We start from the raw sequence: 12,632 nt of genomic DNA, 5'->3' as shown, positions 1-12,632 counted from the left end.
ACAATTAATGGCGCCGCCAGAACGAAAACAATGTGGGGGCTGTCTAAGTGGTAGCCCCCAACCATGTCCAATTCAGTCACAAATTGTCGCAATCGCTTCTACATCGTTTCTACAGAAATGTGAAGGCTAAATTTTCGTTTGTACACAATTATGGGCGCCGCAATAACGAAAACAAAGTGATAGCCCCCACCATGTCCAATTCAAGCACAAATCGTCGCAGTCGTTTGTACATCATTTGTACAGAAATGTGCAGGCGAAATTTTCGTTTGTACACAATTAGGGGTGCCGCCAGAATAAAAACAAAGTGGGGTCTATCTAAATGGTAGCCCCCCCATTTCCAATTTAATCACAAATTTTCGCAATTGTTTCTACATCGTTTGTACAGAAACGCGCAAGCCAAATTTTCGTTTGTACAATATTAGCGGCACCGTCAGAACAAACACAAAATGGGGGCTGTCTAAATGGTAGCCCCCACCATGTCCAATTCAAGCATAAATTGTCGCAATCGTTTCTACATCGTTTGCACAAAAATGTGAAGGCTAAATTTTCCTCTGTACATAATTAAGGGCGCCGCCAGAACGAAAACAAAGTGGGGACTGTCTAAGAGATAGCTCCCCACCATGTCCAATTCAAGCACAAATTGTCGCAATCGTTTGTACTTCGTTTGTACTGAAATGTGCAGGCGAGAATTTCGTTTGTACACAATTAGGGGCGCCGCCAGAACGAAAACAATGTGAGGGATGTCTAAATGGTAGCCCCTCATTTCCAATTCAATCACAAATTGTCACAATCGTTTCTACATCGTTTGTACAAAAATCTGCAGGCTAAATTTTTGTTTGTACATAATTAAGGGTGCCGCCAGAACGAAAACAAAGTGGGGGGCTGTTTAAGTGATAGCCCCAAACCATGTCCAATTCAATCACAAATTGTCGCAATCGTTTCTACATCGTTTGTACAGAAATGTGCATGCAAAATGTTCGTTTGTACATAATTAGGGGCGCCGCCAAGGCGAAAACAAAGTGGGGGGCTTTCTAAGTGATAGCCCAATCACCATGTTCAATTCAATCACAAATTGTCGCAATCGTTTGTACATCGTTTGTACAGCAATATGCAGGCGAAATTTTTGTTTGTAGACAATTAGGGGCGACGCCAGAACGAAAACAAAGTGGGGGGCTGTCTAAATGGTAGCCCCCCACCATGTCCAATTTAAGCACAAATTGTTGCAATCGTTTGAATATAGTTATACAGAAATGTGCAGGGGAGAGTTTCGTTTGTACACAATTAGGGGCGCCGCCAGAACGAAAACAAAGAGGGGGCTGTCTAAATGGTAGCCTTCACACCATGTTCAATTCAACCACAAGCTGTCGCACTTGTTTTTACGCCTTTGTACATAAATGTGCAGCTGAAATTTTGTTTGCACATAAATGTGGCCCCGCCAAAACGATAACAAACTGTGGGCTCTCTAATTGATATCCCTCCCACCATGTCGAATTCAACCGCAAACTGTCGGACTTGTTTGCACGGTTTGTACAGACATTTGCAGGCAAAAGTTTCGTTTGTACACAATTGCGGGCGCGTCAAAACGATAACAAAGTATAGGCTGCCTAATTGGTAGTACCTCCTTACGTCCGATTCAAAAGAAAATTATCTCAATTGTTTGTACATCGTTTGAGCAGTAATGCGCAGGCGAAAGGTTTTTTTACGCTATCAGGCGCGTGGACAGAACGAAAAAAGGGGGGTTGTCTAAGTGCTAGCCCCACCATGTTCGATTGAACCACAAATTGTCGCGATCGTTTATACATCGTTTGTGCAGAAATCTGCAGGTAAAGTTTTCGTTTGTAATAAATAATATACGGATGTGAGTATTTTTAATATCTGCGATCAACGTTAACCGGTTTGAATAATGGTTGCTGACTTTGAAAATGGTACTTATTACACTAGTCGAAAAAAAAATTCTTTTTCTCTGGCATACGGAAGAAAATGCCTGATGCTAATAGAACTTTTCACGTAGAATTCGAATCTGCAATCAGTTTTTCTCCATCACCCTCAGTTTTCCCGTGACAGAGGTGTTTTCGGAAAATTTCCCCTCAAATTTATTTTCTTTTTCTTTTTTTCTTTTTTTAAAACAATTTTCATGCTTGTAGCTTGGGTATCTTAAGTATATAAACACACAAATTATTTTGTATGTTAGCTTGATTTATACTTAGTAAGCCCTCTAAGTTTCATAATAATAGCATTATTCTATCTAGAGAAATGAACATATTTATATAAAAAATATGCTATGTGAACTGTTCATTTTACAATATTCATTAGTGCAGATAAAATCACATATAACTTCCACGAAAATTACAATATAAGCACGGTTTATATCTTATTAGATTTAAAATAAAACATATTTTCAATGATGTATACACCGTATCACAATTTTATATCTACTTAATAAATAATACAAACGAAGTGATTGGTATCTTCTTAATAAATGGACACTTACTTACCTCAACTAATATGTTTTAGTTGTCGACTTTCTTCTGTGTTTGGTTCGGGGCGCGCAGTGGCTCAGTGGTAGAGCGTTCACCTCTGGTGCTTGGGGACCCGGGTTCGAATTCAGCCCCCGCCAAGTGAACGTTGTGGTGGACAAACACCGTGCTCGTGGGTTTTCTCGGGGTTCTGTTTCCTCCCACTTTCTTTATTCCACCATTTTCATTCGTCTCTCATTATCACCGTCTCCTTTAGCCTCACCGGCATAACCGTGGGACGTAAAACTTAAAGATTTCATTTCATTTTTTTTTCTGTGTTTGGTTTCGGAACATCTCTTTTAAGTGTCCAACAGTAATCAGCTAGCATTTTTGAACTCCACTGTCACTGGTATCTCTTTTCCATGGAGGAAATGTCCTGATGAAAATGTTCCCCATACTCATCACTAACGGCACCAAGGTTTTCAGGAAAGAAATGCAGGTGGGAGTCTAGAAAGTGAACTTTAAGGGACATGTTGCAACCCATTTCATTGAATGATTGCCGGAAATCACTCACAATTTCACGGTAATTTGGGACTTTATTGTTTCCTAAAAAATTCTCTGTTAAACCTTTAAATGGAAACCAAGCTGCTTTCTCAACCAGAGTTAGGAGATCCTCAAATTTTTGGTCACGAATCAAACATCTTATTTGGGGGTCTACAAAAATCCCTAGCGTCACTAACCCGAGGAATTTTTTCCTTGAGGTAACAAGATCCTGCATTACTTTTGTCCATTGCCCTAACAAAGTTTTTTAAGAGCCCCAACTTTATGTGAAGAGGAGGTAGAATTATCTAATCAGGGCTCACCAGTGAGGAATAAACAGCATTCTTCTGTCCAGGAGTTAATACATGCTTTGGCCATTCCTTCTTGATGTAATGTTCCGCTTTGTTCCTGCTCTCCCATTCGTAGGAAACAACAATATTTCGTATAACATGCTGTAAACCCATTAACAAAGAAATGACTTGTAAATCACAGCAAACGGTCCACTTGTATTTCTCATACTGATTTTTTTCTAGCACTATTTCGATGTTTTCATAGGTTTCCTTCATATTAGTTGCATAAGCCAAAGGCACTGAAGGAAATTTGTTGCCATTGCGCAAAAGGATAGCCTTAAAAATAGTTTTCGAATAGTCAATAAACAATCTCCACTCTGTACTTATATGTGCATGTCCAAGTATATCCATCACAGCACAGACATTATTACAATACACTAAATCATTTTCTTGAGAATAATAGTTTTGAAACTCTGTATGAAGGTTTCGAAAAATACACACTTTAGTGTCACGATGGAGCAGATTCCAGCCTTAAGTTTAGAATCAAGAAGTTCTGTCTGTGTCTTGGAGAGTATTAAATCCCGTACGAGGTCGTTTAGTTCACCCAGAGTTATCAGATGGGGATCCGATGTAGATGTGTTTCCTACATAAATAGGATCATCTTCTTCATTTGGAACTTCAATAGTTGCCTCAAGTACGTAATCCTCATTTACCGTAAGATGAGGAGGAGGTACTGGTAAAGGTAATTCTGCACTCTTTGGAACTGGCTAATTGCTGATGGCAAATTAGGGTACTGGCCAGCCACTGTACTGTGTGGTTAGATTTACTGCGTATTTCTTTTATCTGTGTCATACAAAAGTAGCAGTCTGAAGAATGATCTTTTGGTTCCCTTCAGATCATCGGTACTGCGAAGTTCATGTTTCGTCCACCATTTGCCCACCCAGTCAGATGTTTCACGCAAGTACAACAAATGTAGTGAGGAACCCAGTTCTTATCCTGGTCTGCTACACAGCAACCAAAATATAACTGATAACACTTCCTCACAAGTGGAGTAAAACATAAACGTTGTGATTTAAATATCAGTTCCCCACATACATAACAGAAATTGTCCGGTTTATTTACACACTTCCTCGACATCTTGTATCTTGTAAGGTATCACACACACACACACACACACACACACACAGGAATCTACACTCCATCAAATACCCACAAAATCCCTCTAGAAATTCCCTCATACAAAAATGGTGACATGGTGTACACATCATTGAAAATGTTTTATTGGAAGTCCAGTGAGGTATAAACCGTGGTATATTGTAATTTTCGTGGAAATTATATGGGTTGAAGACCGACCCGACCCCACCCGTGACACGAATTGACTGACCCGACCCGACAACCCGACCCGAGCTGACCCGATTGGTCCGACCAAAAGTGACCAGAGTGAACCGACCCGAGGTTACCTAACCCGACAACCGACCCGAGTGACCTGACCTTACAATCTAACCAGTTTGAGAGCTAGAACCTTACAAAACTGCAACCAGAAAAGAATGCTTACCAATTCTTATGCTTAAACCATTGTTTCGGCTTTTTTTATTTGTAATATAATTATCCTCCTCCTCCTCCTCCTCACTGTTCTGCCATTAATGACAGGCCAGTTTCCGTGAACTAGGTAAGAAGCTTCCATTTTTGCGATTTCCGCTAATATCTGCCTCGCAACCCAACATAAAGTACCACCCTCCTTATTACAATCTATCAATTGCAACCTTCTTACACACTCTCGCTCTCCTGATTATACTCCCTTTACTACATCTCCCAGAATGCAATCCCTTAGCAAGATCGAAACTTGTGATCCGTCCTTTTTTTCGCTTCCTTATATCGTCTAGTATTGTTTTCGTCTCTTGCATTTTTTCAGCATTTTCTAATTCGTTTTCCTCTCTACCCTGCTAACCTTCTTTATTTTACTCCACATCCAAATTTCCAAGGTTAAAATTTAGGCAATCAACTTCGAAAGTCAAAATAAAATTTGACTGAGTTCTGAAGAAAAGTTCTGAAGACTAAAAGAATAAAAGTTCTGAAGACAACGTTATTTTCTAGTAAGGAATGCATATAGAACTTCTTTTAATATTTTTTGCTGTGTAACACACGAAAATTTCATCACGTTAACATTCCAATTTTTCTATTTAAAAACAGCGTTGCTGTCTGATAGAATCATAAGGAACTAATTGCACTGAAATATCATTCTGTAGGGAATTACCTTTTATTTTTTCTTGATTAATTTATCTAGAAGATATTTGCAACGTTATATAAAATTAGCAAGTATTTTATTGCGGAGAAAGTCAAATCACTACCGCAGCAATAATAATAATAATAATAGTAATAATAATAATAATAATAATAATAATAATAATAATAATAATAATAATAATAATAATAATAATAATAATAATAATAATAATAATAATAATCTGAAGGTGACCAAAAAAGTTCTGTCTCTTTGTGGAGGTATGTGTTCAATTGGCCCTCACACCGTGAGTTGAATGCAAATGGATATAAGGCGAAGGTCAGTTGTTGGACGAGACGAGACGAGACAGAATTTTCATGAAGGGGTACGAGATGAGACAGAGCTCTTTCAATAGAAACATATGCACTTTTCGAGACGAGACTACCTTCACGACACATTTTCGAGACAAGAATGCCCCAAACCTGGTCTCGTGAGCAACACTAGTAAGTATATAAAACATACTACTTGGTTGTGACTGTTCAGATACACTGTGAACGTGCGTAAGGACTGAGTGAACATGGGGCCTTCACAGAGCGTCATAAGGGCTTGTTTGCTGTACGAGTTCAAATTGCTGCTCCGCGGGGCGGAAGATATGACAGGCCTTTGGTGAGGGTGTCGTGACTACGCGGAGAGTGCAGTGGTATGACGGTTTAAAGACGGTGACGAAACACTCGAAGACGCACCACGTGCCGGAAGACAAACAGATGTTCAAAATACAGATCTTCAGGCAGCAATTGAGGCGAAGACAGACATGTGAGGAACTGGTACTACATTTCAGTGTGAGTGGAGAAACCATTCGGCACCACCACCAACAACTTGGGACGCACTGCAACTTGGGTTGATGAGTCCTACATGATTTGACTTGGAGCCAGAAAGCAACGCGAGCAGACACCTGTGTTTCTTTAGTGTCTCGTCTGAGAAAGGAGCAATTTCTGGACAGGGTGTTGACATGTAATGGGAAGTGGGTCCTGTACGAAACTCCACGGCGCCGTCATTGTTGGTTAGCATCCCATGAACCGGTTCAAAACAGCCCAAGCCAGCCCTACACCAGAATAAGGTTCTCCTGTGCATTTTGTGGACTGCTCGAGGCATCGTCCATCGGGAACTGCTACCAGCTGGTCAGATCATCAATGCAATTGTGTACTGTCATTGTGTACTGTCTGAATCCAGCAGTTCTGAATCGCAAAGGGGTCCTCCTGTTACAAGGCAACGCTAAGCCCCACGTGGCTAAAATGACCCTGTACACCATTCTACGCTTTGGATGGAAAACACTATTGGATCCGCCATACTCCACGGACATTGTACCGTCCGATTATCACCTGTTCCATTCCTTGGACAATCACCTTGGAGAACGCCAATTCAAATCGCTAGTAGAGGTTCAATATGCACTTGATACCTTCTTCACTTCACGTCCCACCAAGTTCGACTGCGATGGAATCCATAGCCTTCCAGAACGTCGGCAGAAGGTCGTCGAGGCTGATGGAGACGATTTTTGATATTCCAGGTACGTCTTAGGTTACATATCAATGTTCGAAGGTGTTGGTGAAAAGGCGGCGGAACTTTCTTGGGCACTCTTAAAGTTATAATAATAATAATAATAATAATAATAATAATAATAATAATAATAATAATAATAATAATAATAATAATGTATCCTGCCCAAAGGCAGATGTTTGACCCGAAGGTCCATGGGTATTGATTCCAGCTCGTACCAAGTAACTTTTCTGGTGGACAAACACCGTGTGCATGGGTTTTCTCGTTGTTCTCCCATTTTCTCCCACTTTCTTCATTCAACCACTTCAATTATTTCTCATCATCACTGTCTCTCTTAGCGTTGCTGCGTAACGTGGGACGTTAACTAGATATTCCCTTTCAATTCACTTAATGTGACATTTAACTTGACATAGAAACGCAGAAAGCAAAAAAGTCAGTAGTAATATTAATTACAATTACAATGCCAATTAGTTAATATAGGGTTAAATTAAAATTTAATACTATTTCACCTTCAATTAGTCACAATTATCATTCATTCACCAACTTCGAATTGAATTCTACAACAAAGCTCCTTATAGTATTCCGTATAGAAAATAAGTGAAGAATGTGACGACCCGACCCGAGTGACCCGACACGAGCTAACCCGAGAACCAGACCCGACCCGTTTGAGAGCACTATCAGAGGGGTACAATTTACAGTACAATTTATTTTGTATGGTTTAGCATACTTTAAGACTACCATACTTTTTGAAAACAGAAAAAACGGGACATCTTACAAATTAGTAGTAAATATTGCATTTTGTATTAATTTTATCTTTCGAATTCTACTACAGTATCGCACTAGTGATACAACTTAAAATAATGTATTAATATAGTCCATACTTAATGAACAGTGCTAAAAATTATTATAGAAGCTAGAAGCTGTTGTACAATATAAACGCAATCAGTGAACATACAATATTTAGGCAAAAATTATATTTTCAGTATTATTACACATACCACCTTTACATGCTCTACATGTCTATAAAGAAAAAAATCCAGTTTTATGAAGATATTTCCAAATTTCAATAGACTGATTTATTTTTGTTAACCTAAAATGCGAACTAAAAGAAAGCAATTCGCATAATTGTTTTTCTGAAGCAAAAGGAAAAAATGTGTTTTCGGGGCTGGTCTGCAACGTCACAAGAATTTGTTGCCACCTCGGGGTATACATTCTTACTTTTAGTGATAAGAGTGCTACTTAGGATGATTTAAACATTGCATGCTATATCCGGGGAAGCAGCGTTTGGAATAATAATAAAGATTAGAATGAAATTGTTCCTATAGTACTGTCGGAATTGAAAGCAAAAGGAATACGTCGATTTTATTATGTTTTCAGAAATTTTGATATGTAATTAATAATAATAGTAATACAGAAAAAAACAGGACAAGAATTAAAATTTCTGCACACCGGGACAAATTTTAAGAAACCGGGGCGTATGGTAGCCTTACATACTTATTTACATGCGGAGTGTCAGTACGGAGCCACTAAGTAGCAGAGTTGAAACAAAACCTCGTAAATAGGTTGCCAACTCAGGACAACCAAATTACCGGCACACCCTCAAAATTCTCTGTACAAATGAGAAACTGAAGACTGTATTAATCGTTATTGTATTTACCAGCAATTGCCACTTGTTTAAAATAATCGAAACAGATGAATAATACTGGATATGTATCTTTATGTAACAATACTTGATTCATAAAATGAAATTTACTCTATAAACTTACACTGCAAACAAAGGAAATTGCTTTTAAAAGTCATTTTCTACTCTCAATAAATGTAAAATTCTTTTACAATAAAATATAAGTGTTATCAAATTTCTTATGTTAAATAAATAAAAAAAACTGCCATACATTAAAAAAAATATCGATAATGTATAATGCAACGGAAATTTGTGTTTGTAAAGGCCATGTTGAAAAATTTCGATGTTCAATGTTATATTCTGGATTGCAGATTGCAAAATACCGGTCAGAAGGGGGCTAATAAGAAGTTTGTACCGGTCACCGGCCTTAATCAAAATCACAGCAAATACGGGCCAGTTAGCAACTCTACTCGTAAATCAGAATGCTGAATGCACCAAAATACTTCACCATGCATTCTATAGTTTCTGCAAAATGAGCTTAATGAAGATGATCAAATAAAACAAAATACTGTGTTATAATTTTCCCTTTAACAGTCTACTTTCTGAATTTGTTATATCTTCCACTTATCAATTTCCTGTACGAGATGAGAATAACGGTTTCTGCGCAAGATAAAAAGAAAAAAAAGTAAATTTTTCTCATAAGGATTCAGGTCACGTAAGAAATAATGAATAAGTTTAATAATAAGAGCCGAGTTTAATAAACTAACTCAGCAATAATGATTGTAAGTATAAATATAAATATAAAAAAACAAAAGAAGAAAAGCATTTAATTCCATCATCGTTAGAATAAGATCAATATAGTAAATCACACCATAGTGTGAACATACCAAACCACACAATAGTGTGAACGAAGTCCTGTTAGAAAAATACTCCATAAATGTGACACTTTTTTTTAATGTTTCTAGCATTTATACAGTCCCCCACATTGTTTTCGTTCTGGCGGAGCCCCCAATACTGTACAAACAAAAATTTTGCCTGCACATTTCACTACAAATGATGTACAAGCGATTGATATAATTTGTGATTGAATTGGATATGGTGGGGGCTACCATTTAGACAGCCCCACTAATTATGTACAAAAGAAAATTTCGCCTGCACATTTCTGTACAAACGAAGTACAAACGATTGCGACAATTTGTGATTCAATTAGACATGTTGGTGGGAAGCTACCACTTAGAGAGCCCCAGTTTGTTTTCGTTCTGGCGGCGCCCCTAATTGTGTACAAACAAACATTTCGCCTGCACATTTTTGTACAAACGACGTACAAACGATTGCGACAATTTGTGATTCAATTGGACATGGTGGGGGGGGGTATTACGTAGAAATCACCCTACTTTGTTTTCGTTCTGGCGGCGTCCCTAATTGTGTACAAACAAACATTTCGCCTGCATATTTCTGTAAAAACGACATACAGACGAATGCGATTATTTGTGATTGAATTGGACATGGTCGGGGGCTACCACTTAGACACACCCCACTTTGTTTTCGTTCTGGCGGCGCCTTTAATTGTGTACAAACAAACATTTCTCCTGCACATTCCGTACAAAGGAAGTACAAACGATTACGACAATTTGTGATTCAATTGGACATGTTGGTGGGAAGCTACCACTTAGAGAGCTCCAACTTTGTTTTCGTTCTGGCGACGCCCCTAATTGTGTACAAACGAAAATTTTTCCTGCACATTTCTGCACAAACGATTGCGACAATTTGTGACTGAATTGGACATGTTGATGGGAAGCTACCACTTAGACAGCTCCCACTTTGTTTCCGTTCTGGCGGCGCCCCTAATTGTGTACAAACAAACATTTTGCCTGCCCGTTTCTGTACAAACGAAGTACAAACGATTGCGACAATTTGTGGTTGAATTGGACATGGTGGAAGGGGCTACCACTTAGACAGCCCCCCACTTTGTTTTTGTTCTGGCGGCGTCCCTAACTGTGTACAAACAAACATTTCGCCTGCACACTTCTGCACAAACGACGTACAAACGATTGCAAAAATTTGTGCTTGAATTGGACATGGTGGGGGCTACCACTCAGACAGCCCTCACTGGGTTTTCTTTCTGGCGGCGCCCATAATTTTGTTCAAACAAACATTTCGCCTGCACATTTCTGTACAAACAATGCACAAACGAAAGCGACAACTTGTGATTGAATTGGACATGGTGGGGAGCTAACACTTAGACAGCCCCCATTTTTTTTCTGTTCTGGCGGCGCCCCTAATTGTGTACAAACGAAAATTATGCCTGCACATTTCTGCACAAACGAAATACAAACGATTGCGACAATTTGTGATCGAATAGGGCATGTTGGTGGGGGGCTGCCACTTAGACAGCCCCCCTTTTTTTTCGTTCTGGCGGCGCCCCTAATTGTGTGCGAACATACATTTCGCCTGCACATTTCTGTACAAACGAAGTACAAACGATTGCGACAATTTGTGATTCAAGTGGACATGGTGGGGGGCTACCACTTAGACAGCCCCCAATTTGTTTTCGTTCTGGCGGCGCCCCTAATAGTGTACAAACGAAAATTTGGCCTGCAAATTTCTGAACAAACGGTGTACAAACGATTGAAATAATTTGTGATTGAATTGGACATGGTTTGTGGCTTCCACTTAGACAGCCCCCACTTTGTTTTCATTCTGGCGGCGCCCCTAATTGTCTACAAACGAAAATTTTACCTGCACATTTCTGTACAAACGACGTACGTAGGATTGCGACAATTTGTGATTGAATTAGGCATGGTAGGGGGCTTCCATGTAGACAGCCCTCCCACTTTGTTTTCTTTCTGGCGGCGCCCCTAATTGTTTACAAATAAACATTTCGCCTGCACATTTCCGTACAAACGAAGTACAAACGATTGCGAAAATTTGTGCTTGAATTGGACATGGTAGGGGGCTACCACTTAGACAGCCCCCATGTTTCTGTTCTGGCGGCGCCCTAATTGTGTACAAAGGAAAATTTCACCTGCACAATTCTGTACAAACGAAGTACAAACAAGTGCGATAATTTGTGATTGAATAGGACATAGTGGGGGCTACCATTTAGGGGAATTCCCTCGAGAGGAATCACTCTACTTATTTATTGCAAAAAGCAGAATTTAAAAATTCGCATTCGTCCAAAGTTATCGTGTGAAGTAACACCCGTTCGTATGTACGTACTAATATCGATAAGTTCCACTACGCGATCCCAATTAATATTTCATATGCCCGCGCCACACACACACACACTAGCATATGTACACACGAAAGTATACCTGGTAGTATCCACACGCTTCCGCCGGAAAGTAGAAAAGAAACACACACCAACAGAGAGAGAGAGAGAGAGAGAGAGAGAGAGTGTGTGTGTGAGTGAGAGAGAGAATATCTTGTTGTACCTTTATACTGAATGCATCATTACTCACAAAATCAGTTAAAAAAGAAAAAGGAAAAAAGTTGTAAATGAAACTTTCAAAGATTGGTACCACTGCTGCGTGTCACACATGAGATTGTTCCATAATGATTGATTCGTAATATGATGTATATGGGTTTCTTAATGGTAGTATAACAAAATGCCTTCAAATTGACCACTAAATAAAAAGTGAAATTTATTTCTCAAATTTTGTAAAATCGAGTCGATGGGCATTATGGGAAAAGTCTACAATAACAATATATGCAAATAAATATTAATATACTTCACGTTTTCCAGTGGGTGCTAGAAAGCTTCGAATAGTATTTGTTGTCATAAGCATTAGCAGATGTAAATATATATACATGGAAGTTTCATACGTCAAAAGCATCATATTATGGTATACAATTAAAGTTGTTTGAACATGTTCTTCTGTGCTTAGTTGTCGTTCATAGAATGTATATGTTGTGTATATGTTGTGTATAGAATGTATATGTTGTGCTCG

The sequence above is a fragment of the Thermobia domestica genome, chromosome 3, assembly GCF_964235325.1.
Source record: "Thermobia domestica chromosome 3, izTheDome1.hap1.1, whole genome shotgun sequence".
NCBI lineage: Eukaryota > Metazoa > Arthropoda > Insecta > Zygentoma > Lepismatidae > Thermobia > Thermobia domestica.
Note: the sequence above shows the minus strand (reverse complement) of the source record.